This window comes from Protopterus annectens, chromosome 7.part0, assembly GCF_019279795.1.
Source record: "Protopterus annectens isolate FY-2018-M chromosome 7.part0, PAN1.0, whole genome shotgun sequence".
In the NCBI taxonomy this organism is placed as follows: Eukaryota; Metazoa; Chordata; order Ceratodontiformes; family Protopteridae; genus Protopterus; species Protopterus annectens.
Window position 1 is genome coordinate 1,882,606,332 of NC_056739.1, and position 15,195 is coordinate 1,882,621,526.

The window sequence follows — 15,195 nt, forward strand, 5'->3', positions numbered from 1 at the left end:
CAGAGTGGGGAATGGTGTCAAAAGGCCTTAGTGAGGTCCAGGTGGGCTGTGTGGACTACATTCACCTCCATCCATGTCCTTGGTAACTGTTTCAAATAAGTCAACTAGGTTTAGGAGCCAGGATCTACCTTTAACAATGCCAAGTTGGGTAGAGTCCAGTGTCTGGAGGTCCCCAATGTCTCTGTTTGTGGGTTCCATGATTATTTGCTCCATAGCTTTGCAGACCAGGCTGAGTACGCCTATAGGGCAATGGTTTCCTGGTTCTCTTGTGGCACCACCTTTATGGAGCTGGATAACTGTTGCTGTATGCCATTCTCTGTGTACATAGCCTGTGGTAAGGTTGAGTCTGAACAGTGAGTGTAGGTGAAGGTGTAGTTCCTTTTGGGCCTGGTGTAAGTCACAGCCTGGGACACCATCCAGTCCCATTGATGCTTTGTTCTTAGCTTTGGAGAGGGCTGTTTTGACCCTCATGTCCATGAAGTCTGGTGCTCTGCATTCTTCTGGGATGGACACAGGCCCTTTTGGGGGTGATGGGGAGGAGTTTGCACTGAACTTGTCCCCCAGGATGTGGGCAATGTAAGTTGGTTCAGTGTATCTTTTTTTCATTTTGCAGTAACTGACAGCATATTTGAGAGTTGCCACCTAAATTTTTGGTATAGCTAACGAAGGCTTTGTGGTTGTTATTCTTACATTCCTTGGTAATTTGTCTTTAGAAACTGGCCTTGGATTATTTTATGAGCAATCATTGTTTCTTCCTAATAATGATCAGTGATGCCTTTCCTTTTGTGAAGTTTGCTCTATCATGTGTTCGTTTCCTCCTTCTGTTGTCTACTAGCTTATTTATGTGCGATGACCACCAGATTGATTTCCTATTTTTGGAGGAGTGCATCTTGGTTTCATTTGGCATGTCTCGATCCATGAATCCCTCTAGATGTGCATAGAATGCACTTGTAAATGATTCTGCAGATTGTATAGCATTATCCTATATGAAGGCTGCTTTTGAACTTTCCACTTTAGTCTTGAGAAGAATGCTGTTTGTTTTAGAAACTTTCTTCACAGTGGTTTCCTTGACTGTGGGGGGTGGGGGCATGATGTGGATGTCCAGTGTGATTACTTTATGATCTGATATTACCAGCGAGGGGTCTATCTCTGGTTTGGAACACTGGTACCCCATGTTGGTGATGATCAGGTCCAGTATGTTGTCACCTCTAGTGGGCGTGGTGGCCAGCTGTTCGAGAGCGTTTGAGTTTTTAAACTCTAGGAAGCATTGGGCACAGGACATTGTACATGAGTGATTCTCCCAGTCAGTGTTTTGGTAGTTGTAATCTCCTCATATAATGGTGTTTGGTTGGACCTTTATATTTTCCACTGTTCTCAGGAATACTGAGTGAGGTTCCTGAGACAAGGTAGGTGATCTGTAGCAGGCTACAATCTGATAAGCAGCTTTGCCCAATGTTAGTTGCACTTGCATGGTCTCCAAGGCCTCATGCTGTGCCACTAACCTGAAGGTGTGGTTATCCATAAGGTAAATGGATACAACCCTTCCTTTTGTATTTCACTCTGGGTTTTGGGGCCAAAGATCAGAGGGATTGTGAGTGTTTTACATGGAGCATGTCAAACAGATCTGTGTTTGACATAAGTTTGTATGTTAGGCAGGGATCACCTCTGAGTAGGGGATATACGAGAGAGTACAGCTGGAGCATTTTGAGACGGTCTGTGTATAGCATGTATTTCATGATACTAATGTTATTTGTGAGGTATTTCTGCAGGCTTTCCAGTTGTTGTAGATGTCTTGTGAGGTACATAGCAAAAGGGGCGTTGTACTCTATTATGAATCTAGTGAGTGATGAGTAGAGGGGAACAATGTCCTCATCTATTCTGCATGATACACCTTTTGTGATGAGGTGTGCCACCTAGAAAGATTTCCTGACTACTGCGGGGATGTGATTATCACAGGTGTGTCCACTGTCCACCTGTGACCCAAGGTCTCTTATTACGCTTTCAGTGTTAAGTATACTACTGCCTATGTCGTAGCTCATGGCTACAGAGTTTTAACAAAGGGGATAACAATGCACATTTTGGCATTGAGCTTGAGGCCATGGCTTTGACACCAGGCATCTGCCTCAGTGAGGCCCTTTTGTAGGATGTCCACATTTTCAGTAGTTTCGATTATGGCTCCTAGATTGCAGTCATCTTGAAACTTCATTAGCCACAGACCTTCCATGTTAAAGTTTACTTCAGGGAAGTAGATACCAGACAGGGCAGGACCCAGGACTGAACCCTGTGGTACTTCACTTGTCTCTGGTCCAAAGTCATACTTGGTGTCGGCTACTTTCACAGTGTGTTTTCTGTCAGTTAGCCAGTTGGCAACCCATCTTGTAACATAGCAATTTATACCTAGTTTAGTGGGTTTATCTATAATTCCAGAGTGGGGGATGGTGTTGAAAGCCATGGCAAGATCTACATAGGCTGTGTGAACCACCTAACCCTTGTCTACGGTTCTGGTGACTGCTTCAATGACATCTATCAGGTTTAGGAGACATGATCTGCCTTTTAAAAACCCAACATGGTTGTGGTCCAGAGTTTGGAGATTACCAATGTCTTTTTTTATAAGTTATATGATGATACATTCCATGGCCTTGCAGAGCAGGCTCATCAGGCTAATGGGGCGCTAGTTCCTGGGGTCCATGGTGGCTCCCCCCTTGTGTAGTGGGATAACCGTCGCTGTGTGCCATTCAGCAGGCACAAAGCCTGAGGTGAGGCTATGACTTAACATGGTACATAGGTGTGGTGCCTGTTCATTCTGTAGTTTGTGTAGAACACAGCCTGGGATGTTATCTGGTCCCATGGATGCTGTGTTCCTGGCTTTGGAGAGTGTGTTTTACCTGTGCAGCCGTGATGACAGCAACTTTGCAGTCTTCCGTTATAGAGATGTGCTCTTTCAACGGTGAGAGGGGGGTAAAGTTAGCACTGATCCTATCTGCCAGGATGTTGGCAATATCAGTTGGGTCTGTATATTCAGTGTCATTGTGCTGTAACTCAGAGCAGGTCTGAGTGTTGCCATTGAGATTCTTGACATAGCTATAGAATGCTTTGTGGTTGTCTTTATAATCAGTGATGATTTTGTTTTCAGAACCAGCTTTGGAGGATTTCATCATGGATCACAGCTTCTTAATGATGTTGACCATGGAGCTCCTCCCCTCATGGGATTATACCCTCTTTTGCAACAGTATTTTCCTTCTGTTGTGCAGTTTGTTTATGGCAGGGGAACACCAGATTGGCTTGCTTTTCTTGGAGGATTACGTCTTGGTTCTGTTTGGGATAGCACAATGCATGCAGTCATGTAAGTGCTTATAAAGTGCAATTGTGAAAGATTCAGTAGTTATAACTGTATTGTCCATCTGCATGGGTGTCCTGCAGTTCAGCACTTCTGTGTTAAGAAGCATGACGTTGGCTTTGGAGACATTTATTAACATGGTTTCCTTAATGGGGGTGTGGGTCCAGGATGTGGATATGTAGGGTAATTAGCTTATGGTCAGATGGGACCAATGAGATGCTGACGTCAGGTGTGGAACACCAGTCACGCAGGACAAACCAAACCCCATAACCAACACAAATAACCACAAAGTGAGCTAAATGCTACTCATTGCCAGAAGTCTCAGCCTCAAGATGCACACACTCGAGGCACTTCTCATTATGGAGAATATTGTATCTGTGCAGTATCAGTAACCTAGTTCAAGGCTCCAGACAGCACACCAGCACTACCAGGATACTACTCATTCTATACCTTCCAGCATCAGAACCTGAATCATAGCACATTGGGTGAGGATGTATCCATATTCATCAGGGATACCTACACCTCTCTTTACATGCTCTCTACAAGATATGTGCCCATAAAATGTTGCACAGCAACATTCTACACACTACACAGGTGTGGGGCCACAAAAAGCCCTTGGCATTCATGCTCTATGAGCCTGACAAGTTTGTTCTGCAAGGCAATGGAGGCAATCATAATGGAAGTCAACAATACAGAGATTGGTAACCTTCACACGGTTGAGCACACCCAGTTTGGCTTCGTCAAATGCAGACCACACCTCCTGAACTGGGAGGATTTGTTTGACAGTTACCCAGGCTACAGATGATTGAAATGAGCTCCACACAACCTACCTATACCTTGCTAAGGCCTTTGACACCATTCCACAGTCAGGTATCATAGATGAACCCACCAGCCTGGCCATGAATTCATACATCACAAAATGGATTGCAAACTGGTTCACAGATAGATCCCACACATTACGAGTTGCTGGCTACATGTCAAATTCTACACCAGTAACGACTGATGTCCCCCAGGGTTCAGTCCTGGAGCACCTCCTGTTTGGTATAGACTTCTCAAATGTACATGCCAACACAGGAGAGTTGTGGTTAACTAATTTTGCTGGGAACTGTAAAGTGTTTGCCTTAATAGATTCCCCGGAAGACAGATTCTCCAGAAGGGACTCTATGAGACAGATGTGTGGTGTCAGGATCATGGCCTCAAGCTCACTGTGGAGGAACGCATAGTGATTCTCTTTGTTGAAAACAAAATACCCACAAACCACCACATGGGTTTTACCCCCCTTGAAAATGGCAAGGTGATAAGGGATCTGGGGACACATTTACATAGTCATCTTTCCTTTGACAACCATGTTGCCAAAGTGATTGGGAGATCTTATGTGGCCCACCTAGTCAACAAAGGGTTTGCATCAGGATCCAAAGAGGTAGTGTTGGCACTCTACTCTTACATCATCAGACCTGTCAATGAGTACAGTGCACCATTATGGATGTACTCGACTTAGCATATCCAGCAACTGTAGAGACCACATATGTACCTCACCAAGAGGATTACTGGCCTCGAACAGTTGTGTTATGCAACACAACTGGTAAAACTAAATCTGTTCTTCGTTGCATACCGCCTACTCAGAGGCACACTCTGCCTAACATACAGAGCCATGTCCAACACATAACTGTTGAACATGCTCCATCTACACATAACAACATTGAGTCATCCTACACATTACAGGGATATGAACCTCATCAGTATAATGAATACAACATGCTGGTGGGATAGAGTACCATCCCAGACACTTGCTTACTGTGGAACAGAGTCCCAGTGTACATCAGACAGAACCCCTTGCTGACACTCTTCAATTGGAACTTTGATGAGTGGACGGGAAACAGATAATTCATGCTAGGCATCACATCAGCAGCCCCACTAGAAAGGGGCTTAGGGTACTAACTATTAGAACTAGGCCTTGGGAGACTACCCAATGGTGTGGTGAAAGCTGCACAACTTACGTAGGCTGATATATGCCTTCGTGGAGATAGTCTACTACATACTTATGAACCTATGTGACAGGTACATTTCTACAGATAGTAGATGTGTACGTCATTGCACAGTCATGTTGTACAGCAGGCACATGGACAAGATACACTGTAATGCTTACAGATAATGGTGGCTGTTATGTACAGTGGGAAAGATGTGCACCTCATGTCTTTTGTGCCATTGGGATGTGTGCTGGGTGGGATAGTCCTGGATGGCTCCCTGTCATGGTCACCCTCTTACACACATCTCTGCCCATCCATCTTTGGCTTATTATACTGTGTTCCCCCTACATATATATAGAGGTACATAGGTAGGTAATAGGCTTTCTGCCTGAAGGCATATATTAGTATGGCCAGAGTGTGCAGCTATCACCACCCATGGAGTTAGTTCCCTAGGTCACTGTGTAGTAGAGCTGATGAAGTGATCCATGGTGTGACAGTTCAGTTTCACATAAACTCATCAAGGCTCCTCTGGAAGTGTGTCAGTGAGGGTCTCAGCTTAATGTCGGTTGGGAGCCTGTTCCAAAGCAAGAGAAGTATGTGAGTTAATAATGTATCCCACTAACATGTTCTATTTAATGTTGTGAGGTTGATATCCATAGAGCATGTGGTACAGTGAGCTTGGGTTTACTTCAGATAGCACATGTACATCAGTTCTGCATTGGACATGGACCTGTCTGCTGGGCAGAGATCTCCTGAGTAGACAGTATGCAACAGAGTACAGATTGAGTTAAATTCAGTCTTGTTGCATGGGGCACCTGTTTGAGGCCAGTAATCCTCTTGTTGAGGTACTTCACTGGTCTTTCCAGCTGCTGAGGGTGCATAGTCAGATTCGTCGCAAGTGTGTTGTGGTACTCTCTGACGGGTCTGATGACTGATGTGTGGAGGGAACCTCCTTTGACCTACATGCAAAGACTTTGGCAGTTTGTGGGAACACATAGAATGATTTTCTAACCACTTTATGAATATGTTTCTGGAATTGGAGATGACTATCTACATGTGTCCATAGATCCTTTATTATCACCTACATATTAAGGGTGTTGGCACCTATGTGGTAATTGTATGACTGTAGCTCGAGGCCATGAATTTTATACCACATATGTCTGACTGAGACCCTTTTTAAGGATGTCTCTGTTGTCTCAAACATCGATTATGACAACTTTTTTGCAGTCATCCACAAACTTTGCTAAACATAGCCTTCATGTGTTTGTATTTCTGGAAAGTATACACCAGACAGGAGGGGTCCCAGGACTGAGCCATGGGGACAGCAGTTGTTACCAGCAGTTGTTACCAGCTTGAACAGGAGACAACAATTCTTACCTTGTGGGATCTATCTGTGCCCCAGTTGGAAATCCATCAGATGACATACATATTTATGCACCGGTTGTTGATTTTGTGGATACGACATGTGTCTGGGATATTGGAAAAGGGCTTTTCAAGGTCTATGTGGGATGTGTGTAGCTCATTTCATTGATGTATGTCCTGGGTGACTGCCTTGAAAACAGTCTATCGGGTTTGGGAACCATGATCTGTCCCTGACCAAACCGAAATTGGTAGAGTTGGGTGTTTGTAGGCTCACAATAGCTCTGTTTATGAGTTCCATCATGATGGACTCCATGGCCTTGCAGATCAGGCTTAATAGGCTTATAAGGCAATAGTTCCTATGGTCTGTTGAGCACCAACACTTGTGGAGTGTGCCAAATGTTTCTGTAATGCATTCAACAGTTTCATATCCTGTACAGAGAGTGAGTCTCAACAGACTGTTCAGGTGCAGGGTCTGTTTGTTTTGGAGTTCACATATGACACAGCTAGGGAAGGCATGTTATCCCATAGATGCCGTGTTTTTAGGTTTGGAAAATGCTGTTTAACCATTGTATATGTGATTCCTGTATTTTCACAATCTCCAGGTATGCTAATGGGCCCTTTTGTCAGTGAGAGGGGGGTATATATGTATGAACCTGTCTGACAAGATGGTGGCAGTGTCAGTCATGTACATGTATTCCTTTACAGTTTGCACTGACTCAGAACATGTATGTGTTTACATTGATATATATGACATTGCGAAAGAAAGCTTCATGGTTCTCTATGGACTCTTTGACAATATTTTTGCCAGAACATGGATTGGATAATACTAGGAGTGCTCATTGTTTATTGATGATACTGAATGGAGATTTATTGATCTTCTTTGAATTTCCACTTTCTTTGAACAACTTAAGTGCTTGTAGTACATAGTTTGATTATGACAGGAGTCCAATATATTATGTGGGTCTGTTTTCATATAACTGTGTGCGCAAGGCAGGATTGGTGAATAGTGACAAGTTTCTAGGGTATGAACTGCAACTGCCAGATATGTGTGGCCCACTGCTGTACTCAGACATAGCCTAAGTGTGTGAGCATGCCCAGTATGACCTTTCACTATGTTGTTGACTGACATTTGCTTTGTTTATTTAAGTGTGTGAGCATGCCCAGTATGACCTTTCAGTATGTTGCTGACTGAAATTTGCTATATCTGTTGAAGTGTGTGAGCATGCCCAGTATGGACATATATACTATATGTGTGTGAAAAATCAAGTTTTTTTTTACTTCAGGACTCACCTTTGTGTTGTACATCGACAGGAAGCACACTGTGCCTGCAGGGCTTCCATGAGTCGCTTTGCATAGACTTATCAACATTTCTACATACAGGGGGGACGGGCAGCTATTATTTGTATATTTCTACCCAGGGGGAACACCTGATTGTTACTGTGGGTGTACATAGGATGAGGGGTTTACCTGACACTTATACACATTTGCTAGGCCTGCACTGCTATGTCAGGTTCACCATTTCAGTCTGTACTTTTGCCTGTCATACTGGCCTGAGGCATGCTACTGTACTACAGAACTTAGCTTCCCATTTCATGTATCTTAGTTTGTGACTTCATAGCCTACCCAACCCACATCACACTGCCTGGCCTGCTGTTATCTGTCTGCATAGGCCTGGGGGGGAGTTCAGAGGGCATGATACAGCCTTTGTTTGTGTTTGCATTAGTCTGCAATTGCCCTGCTGTGTCTGTGCCAGTGAAATGCTGTCATGGTTTAGTGGTTCACTACTGTGACTATAATGCACAGTATCCTGGGTTCGAACCCTGTCACTGCTTTTTATTTTCCTGCTGGGCAGACCTGACTGGTTAAGGAACAGTAAAGCAGGTGTGAACGTGTTTACCCGGCTTTGCTCGAATTTGCCTAACATTGCCCAATGTTGCCCAACATTGCCCAACGTTACCCAACGTTGCGCTAGTTAGTGCTGTGCGCAGCTCTGTGCAATTATGCTTAAATATGCTAAATAGTGGTAAAATGTGCTTAACACTGCTTTATATTGCTTAAAATGGGGAAATCATGCCTCAGGTGGTGCTGCAGGGCTGCTTATGTCGGATGCACATGGTACACATACCATTGTACATGTTTGATAACAGGCGGTGTCAAGTTAGGCATCCCTTTTATTGTATGTGCGAGTCAGAGAGAGGTGTCATTTCCGGGGTTCCTACTGAGTCAGTGTATGTGCTATGCATTGCATCTTTGCCAAGGCCAGGGCATACTGGGCACGCCTCCTTCTGCCTACTGGGGCAGGCTCAGGTTGTTCCTCCTCTGAGTCATGCTGTGCCTGTGCAGGCCTTGGCAATGGTGGGGGGCTGTTTGGTCCTGCCCCATGCTGTTCCTGCTGCAGCTGTTTTCGCAGGATCATATTGTGTAGCATGGCACATACCATGACAATTTGGGTACATGTAGTTGGTGAGTACTGCAAGGCTCCATCAGATGTGTCCAGGCACCAGAACCATGACTTGAGCATCCCAAACACATGCTGAATAATGCTTCTTGTTTGTGCTTGTGCCTCATTATGGAGTTTTTATTCGGGTGTGTGTGTGCATTTCTGATGGGTGTCATCAGCCACAGCTCCAGTGTGTATACAGCATCCCCCACTAGGTGACCATCAGGGATGTCCCCATTGGCAAATATCTGGTACAGCTGCATCAGATGCCAGATATGGGAGTCGTGGTAGCTTCCAGGGCAGCGAGCACACACATTCAGTATTATGCCCTGGGCATCGCACATGACCTGGCAGTTGATGGAGTGGAAGCCCTTGTGGTTGATGTAGGCCCTACCCCGCTCACCGGCTGATGCTTTGATGTGTATGTGCATGCAGTCAATTGTACCCACTACCTCAGGGTATTCCGCTATTTGCTGGAAGAGAAGCATATTGCTGGCCGATACCTCACGGGAATTGGGGAAATATACATGATCACAAACATGTGCTGCCATGGCATTCAGGAACAGGTGCAGTACCCTGGATGCTGATGCCTGTGAAATCCCCATCATATCACCAGTTGGTCTGTGGAAGGTACCTGTTGCTAGTATTCTTAGGCCAACACATACCTTGGATTCCACTGTGATGGGTTCCCCTCTGTTTGGTTCTGTGTGTGTGGCATGGCCTGCACAGCTCAACAATTTGCTGCAGGAGCTCTCTGTCCACTCTATAGCGCTCCACTATCACCAGCTCATGTAGCCCCTGGTAGGTTTCCCTGGGTCTGTACACTCTTCTCCATCTCCTCACTGTGGGTTGCTCAGCAACATTCACAATGGCACCACCCTCAGCATCTTGCACATGTTGCCTTATAATAGCAATGGCAGTCCCTAACATTTTTTTGTCTCAGTTAAGCTTTTTAAGTTTTCACTTCTCTTTATGTACTGCAGTGTTGCAGTGTTTCTGAGTAAAACATGGGGGAATGTTGTTTGCAGAGTTTTAAGTGCTGTGCTAGGCTGGGCTAATGTACTGCCTGTGTAATTGGATGATTCTGATTGATTTCACCTGGCAGCTCTGCTAGTTCTCCTTGGTTAACTTCCTACTACTGCTTTTCTGTCCTTTTCCCTTTCTGTTTCCACAGGGGGCAGCAGCGCGCAAACAAGAGCAAACACGCGCACACAAGTGCACACGCACACACACAGCCTTACACAGCCTTACACCAGCTTACACAGGTGCATGCATGCGCACAAAGGCTTACACGGGTTTACAGGCGCGTGCACACAGTGTAAGCATCTTTGCAAGAAACTTTGGTTGTAGCCACAGTGTATGCCTTTGGTTTCTGGGTTTCAGTTCAGACAACTGTAGACACACTTCTTCCAGTCCTGAGTAACTCACAGCAAGCACATGCTACTCTGCTCCAATAAGCTTACAGTCTTTGATACAAACCCCCCCTCATGATGTCACCTATCTTCTACTCTGTTATTCCCCTAATCCTACTCTTACACTCTAGGGACATGGTTCACATGGCAGGGAAAATTGGGATTCACTATCCTTATACTCATTTGCATAGGATTGCCTACTAATGCTTGGTTACATCTCTCACACTGAGCTTCCCCCCTTAGCAACCACTACTCAGTAGCCATGTTGCCTTCAGCCTGCCATTCACTTGCAAGGCAGATGGATATTTGTAATAAAATGCCTATTTTTGCTTACATTTATTTATTTCTCTGGATTTTAGAGCACTGCACATTTGTGCGGTGCTGCGCTACACTTAAACATCGGAGATTGGGGGTGAAAAAAAATATTTTTTATTATTTTGCAACACATATAAATGCCAATGGCCTTATATTTGTCCATTGGCATGCTTCCTCAACTGGATGCATCCTTTATTTGGAGCTGTCATTGCTCCGTTTTGCTATTTGCAGAACGGTATGCAGTTACCAACGGAGTACATTTCTGCAAATAACACTACTCTTACTCAGACAGGTTAGTGTTTCCTGGATCGCAAATTTACCTCATTCGCATAGCTTTCAGCAGCAAATGAGGTAATTTGCATACCATAACACTGTCCGTGCAAGAGTCACTTTAGAAGCTCTCATGCACGCCCCTACTGGCTATTGCTGAATCGCTCGGCAGACATATTGCCAGTCTGCAGCCTTACACTGTTCTTACACTCCGTGCAAGCCTTCGTAAATCCGACCCTATGTTTACATTCTGAAGACGAAGTAATATGGAACATGTTTTTGAAATGCAAAAGAGTAAAAAATATATTGGACAAATTATGTAAAGAATATTTTTTTGAAGTTATAAAAGTAGTGGATGAAATAAACATGGGTATTATATGAAGAGAAGTAAAGGATATGTTAAAAGAATAGATAAAAAGTTATTTTATGTTATATGGGTTCTATGGGAATGAAACAATAAATGAGATTATGTTTAATGGCAAATGGATTTTAGCAACAATATTAAGTAAAATCAGATGGTGGTTAGGAAAAAAGAGTGGGGATCTAATATTGATGAAAATTTAGCCTGATTGTAAAAAATTATGAATATGTGTAAACAGATTTGTATAATTATATATTTGCACCCATGTAAATATTTGTAAATATGTAAATATTTTGGAAATAAGAGTTATTGTTGTATATAAAGGACCCCTACTCTTTTTTCAGTAAGTGCTATAGGATCTTTTCCATCCACCTGACTCATATATACATATATATATATATATATATATATATATATATATATATATATATATATATATATATATATATACATATATAAGGGGACTATTCACTGAAAGCACATTTCACTGAAACACTTTTGACTGTGCACAATTCATTGAAAGCTCAATTCACTGAAAGCACAATTCACTGAAAAACATTTCACTGAAAGTTATATATGGCCTTTCCCCCACCTGTTTTAAATATTTTGAAATATACACAAGGATACTTGCAATTTCAATAAATTACTCTGTTCTAAACTTAATATATATCCAAACTATGTGGGAGGCTATGCCCCCCACATCCCCCCTTGCTATATATTCTAACTCCAGGGTCACACTACAGTGGGGAAAAGGCCATATATAACTTCCAGTGAAATGTGTTTCAGTGAATTGTGTTTTCCGTGAATTGTGCTTTCAGTGATTTGTGCACAGTCATTTGACTTTCAGTGAATAGTCCTAGACCCATATATATATATATATATATATATATATATATATATATATAGATATGCAAAAACAAATGGTCCCAGAGAAAAATGTATATCGAACACCCAAGTGAACCCAACGGCAAAGGAGACAAATCACAAACGCAGGTGCTGTTGTAGGTATTAAGAATCAAACGCTGCTCCCAAGAGTGAATCCTTTCAGGTAGCAAATGGCGTCCAGTAGGTATAGTGTTCCAATTAATACATATAAGTAAGCGAAGCAAAAATCAAGAACCTCACAGGCGCTTAGCTTCACTACAGCTCACACCATTACGATCTTTCCACGTTAGAAAAGACAACAGAACTTGATAAAAACAATAGTTTAATCGTAAGCGCTTTCACGAACACAATCGCTTCATCAGACGTTATGACAAAACGGAAATAGCATCAACTTTAAATATTCTACATCCTCTATCTAATTTAAAGTTACATATACAATAAAATCTATGCATTCAAAAAAGTAACTCTTACTTGTTTCAAATATGAACATAAAATATAAAAATGTTTAAAATGCAAATATAAATAAATAATCCTTGTGAATGGTGCAAGTCATTGTGGAAGCGCATCTCTTAGAACATGATGTGAACATTACTAAATCACTAAAGGCAACAACACAACAACATGGCGTATATCTAATATGTATACCAGAAGATGTAAAGAAAGTATGTGTGTGCATGAAAGGGTTAGAGTGGTCTACCTTTCACTCTTGGGAGCAGCGTTTGATTCCTAATATTCGCAACAGCACCTGTGTTTGTGATTTGTCTCCTCTGCCGTTGGGTTGACTTGGGTGTTTGATATACATTTTTCTCTGGGACCATTTGTTTTTGCCTATTTTCGAGGATGGAGGAGACGTCAGAAGTTTATGGCAATGCAGCAGCACAGATAAAGGAGACGGGAAATTCTACAAACCGATTAAGAACCATCCTGAATGAGGCAAGTAATCCATTGCTCTCTATGGACATTGATACTGCTTTTATAAATAACAGACCTGCTTTGTCAGTAGAAAAGGAAATAAAGCAAAAGCAATTGAAGCGCGACATTGAGAACAACATGTATAGATTTAAAAGACTTCAATGTCAGCGCTATCACCTAGAGGCAAGTATTGAATGCAAAGTCATACCGAGGGGTTTGCGTATTTTGAACATGCCGACTTACGGCAACGCTTACCCAGATCTGTTAGCCAAATGGCAACAGATAAACTTGAAAGCTAGTGCAGCATACCTACAATTGCTAATTGATTATTTTCAGCCCATGGAAGTTGAATTAAGGAATGCCATTACAGAGGGTCAAAATGAGTTGATCTCTCTATGTGGTATGGATATGACTGAAATTTTCATGCATGAACTAATGGACAGAATCGTGAGGTATGAGAACAACCTATTAACTATAAAGAGAAGAAAGTTACTTAGGGATAAAGAGGACTTTAGTAAGAACAATGTTTTTGTTTGGCCTAAAGTCACATTGCAAAGCAAATCCAACAACCAGATTACACCTAAGGTTGTTATAGACAATAACACAGATGAATTTGCCAATAGAGACCTTGTAAGTACTGTTGAAATTTTGAATGATAGAGGTGACTTAAATGGGCTCACAGAAGGTGCTTCTAAACATCCACCATTATGTGAGAATCTAATAGACGGGGCCAGTACACCCAAATTAGTCACTTCAGTGTATTTTACACCCGCTGAAATAAACATTGCTCCAATTAATAAAACTATAGGAGGGGAAGGTTCTGGTTGTACCAGCACTGTGGTCCGTCGCAAGATACAGCTGGACAAGCTGCATCCTAACAAAGTAGATGACGAACTTCTTCCCATTGTCCCTTTTCCCATTTGAACGGGAAGGAAACGCTCATTGGAGCAAGATTTTCAGAGAGGGGCCAAGCGAAAAGAGCCGTTGAAGGAGAACCAGACATATCAGCACAAAAAAAACTGGTCTCAGGGACACTAGTTTGGAATATATCTAAGCACAATTTAACCTATCATGAAATCTCCATTTTGAATAAAGGTATGAACTTTGTGCCCACTAATGACATGGACATCAGTGAAGCCATACTGGCTGTGAGGCTTTTTGTACGCAATATTGGCTTAAAACTTTTATTTCCAGATACTAACACCAATTCTGAATTCTTTAAGAGAAAGAGCACATTCAACCCCCATTTACAACCTAATTTGGAGGTGTTTTTGAAAGCAGTAGAAGATGATCTATATACTAAATCTAAGTGCTCTAACTTAACATCAGCTAATAATCTCTCTTTTGATGAACGTAGAGCACTTAATAATCTTAGACACAACAATCTAATTATAGTTCGACCTGCGGACAAAGGTGGATTGATTGTTGTGATGGATCGATCCTTTTATATAGAGTCTATGTTAACTATGCTAGAGTCTAATGCATACACACAAATGTCCTTTGATAAAAATCAATGACATTATATCTAACATACATAAAATGCTTGATGAATGTAGATCTCTTAATCTTTTAACATCAGAACTGTTTACTTATTTGAAGGTGGATTTTCCTTTAGTTCCCCGAATCAATGGTCTTCCCAAGATCCATAAAAATGACAAAATTCCCCCCTTCAGGCCGATTGTGGCCAGTTCAGGGTGGCTCACAGAGCCCATGTCTATTTATCTTGACTCCAAATTGAAACTTGTATTGAGTCACTATAATTATATATTAATAGACACAGGACACTTTTTAACTGATCTGTATGATGCTATCAATAGGCACAATAACATGCGAAATATTTCATTAGTAACAATGGATGTAGTGTCACTATTTACCTGCATCCCGAATGAAGCAGGTATACAAGCTGTTAGAGCGTTGTTAATGGAAAATTTTAA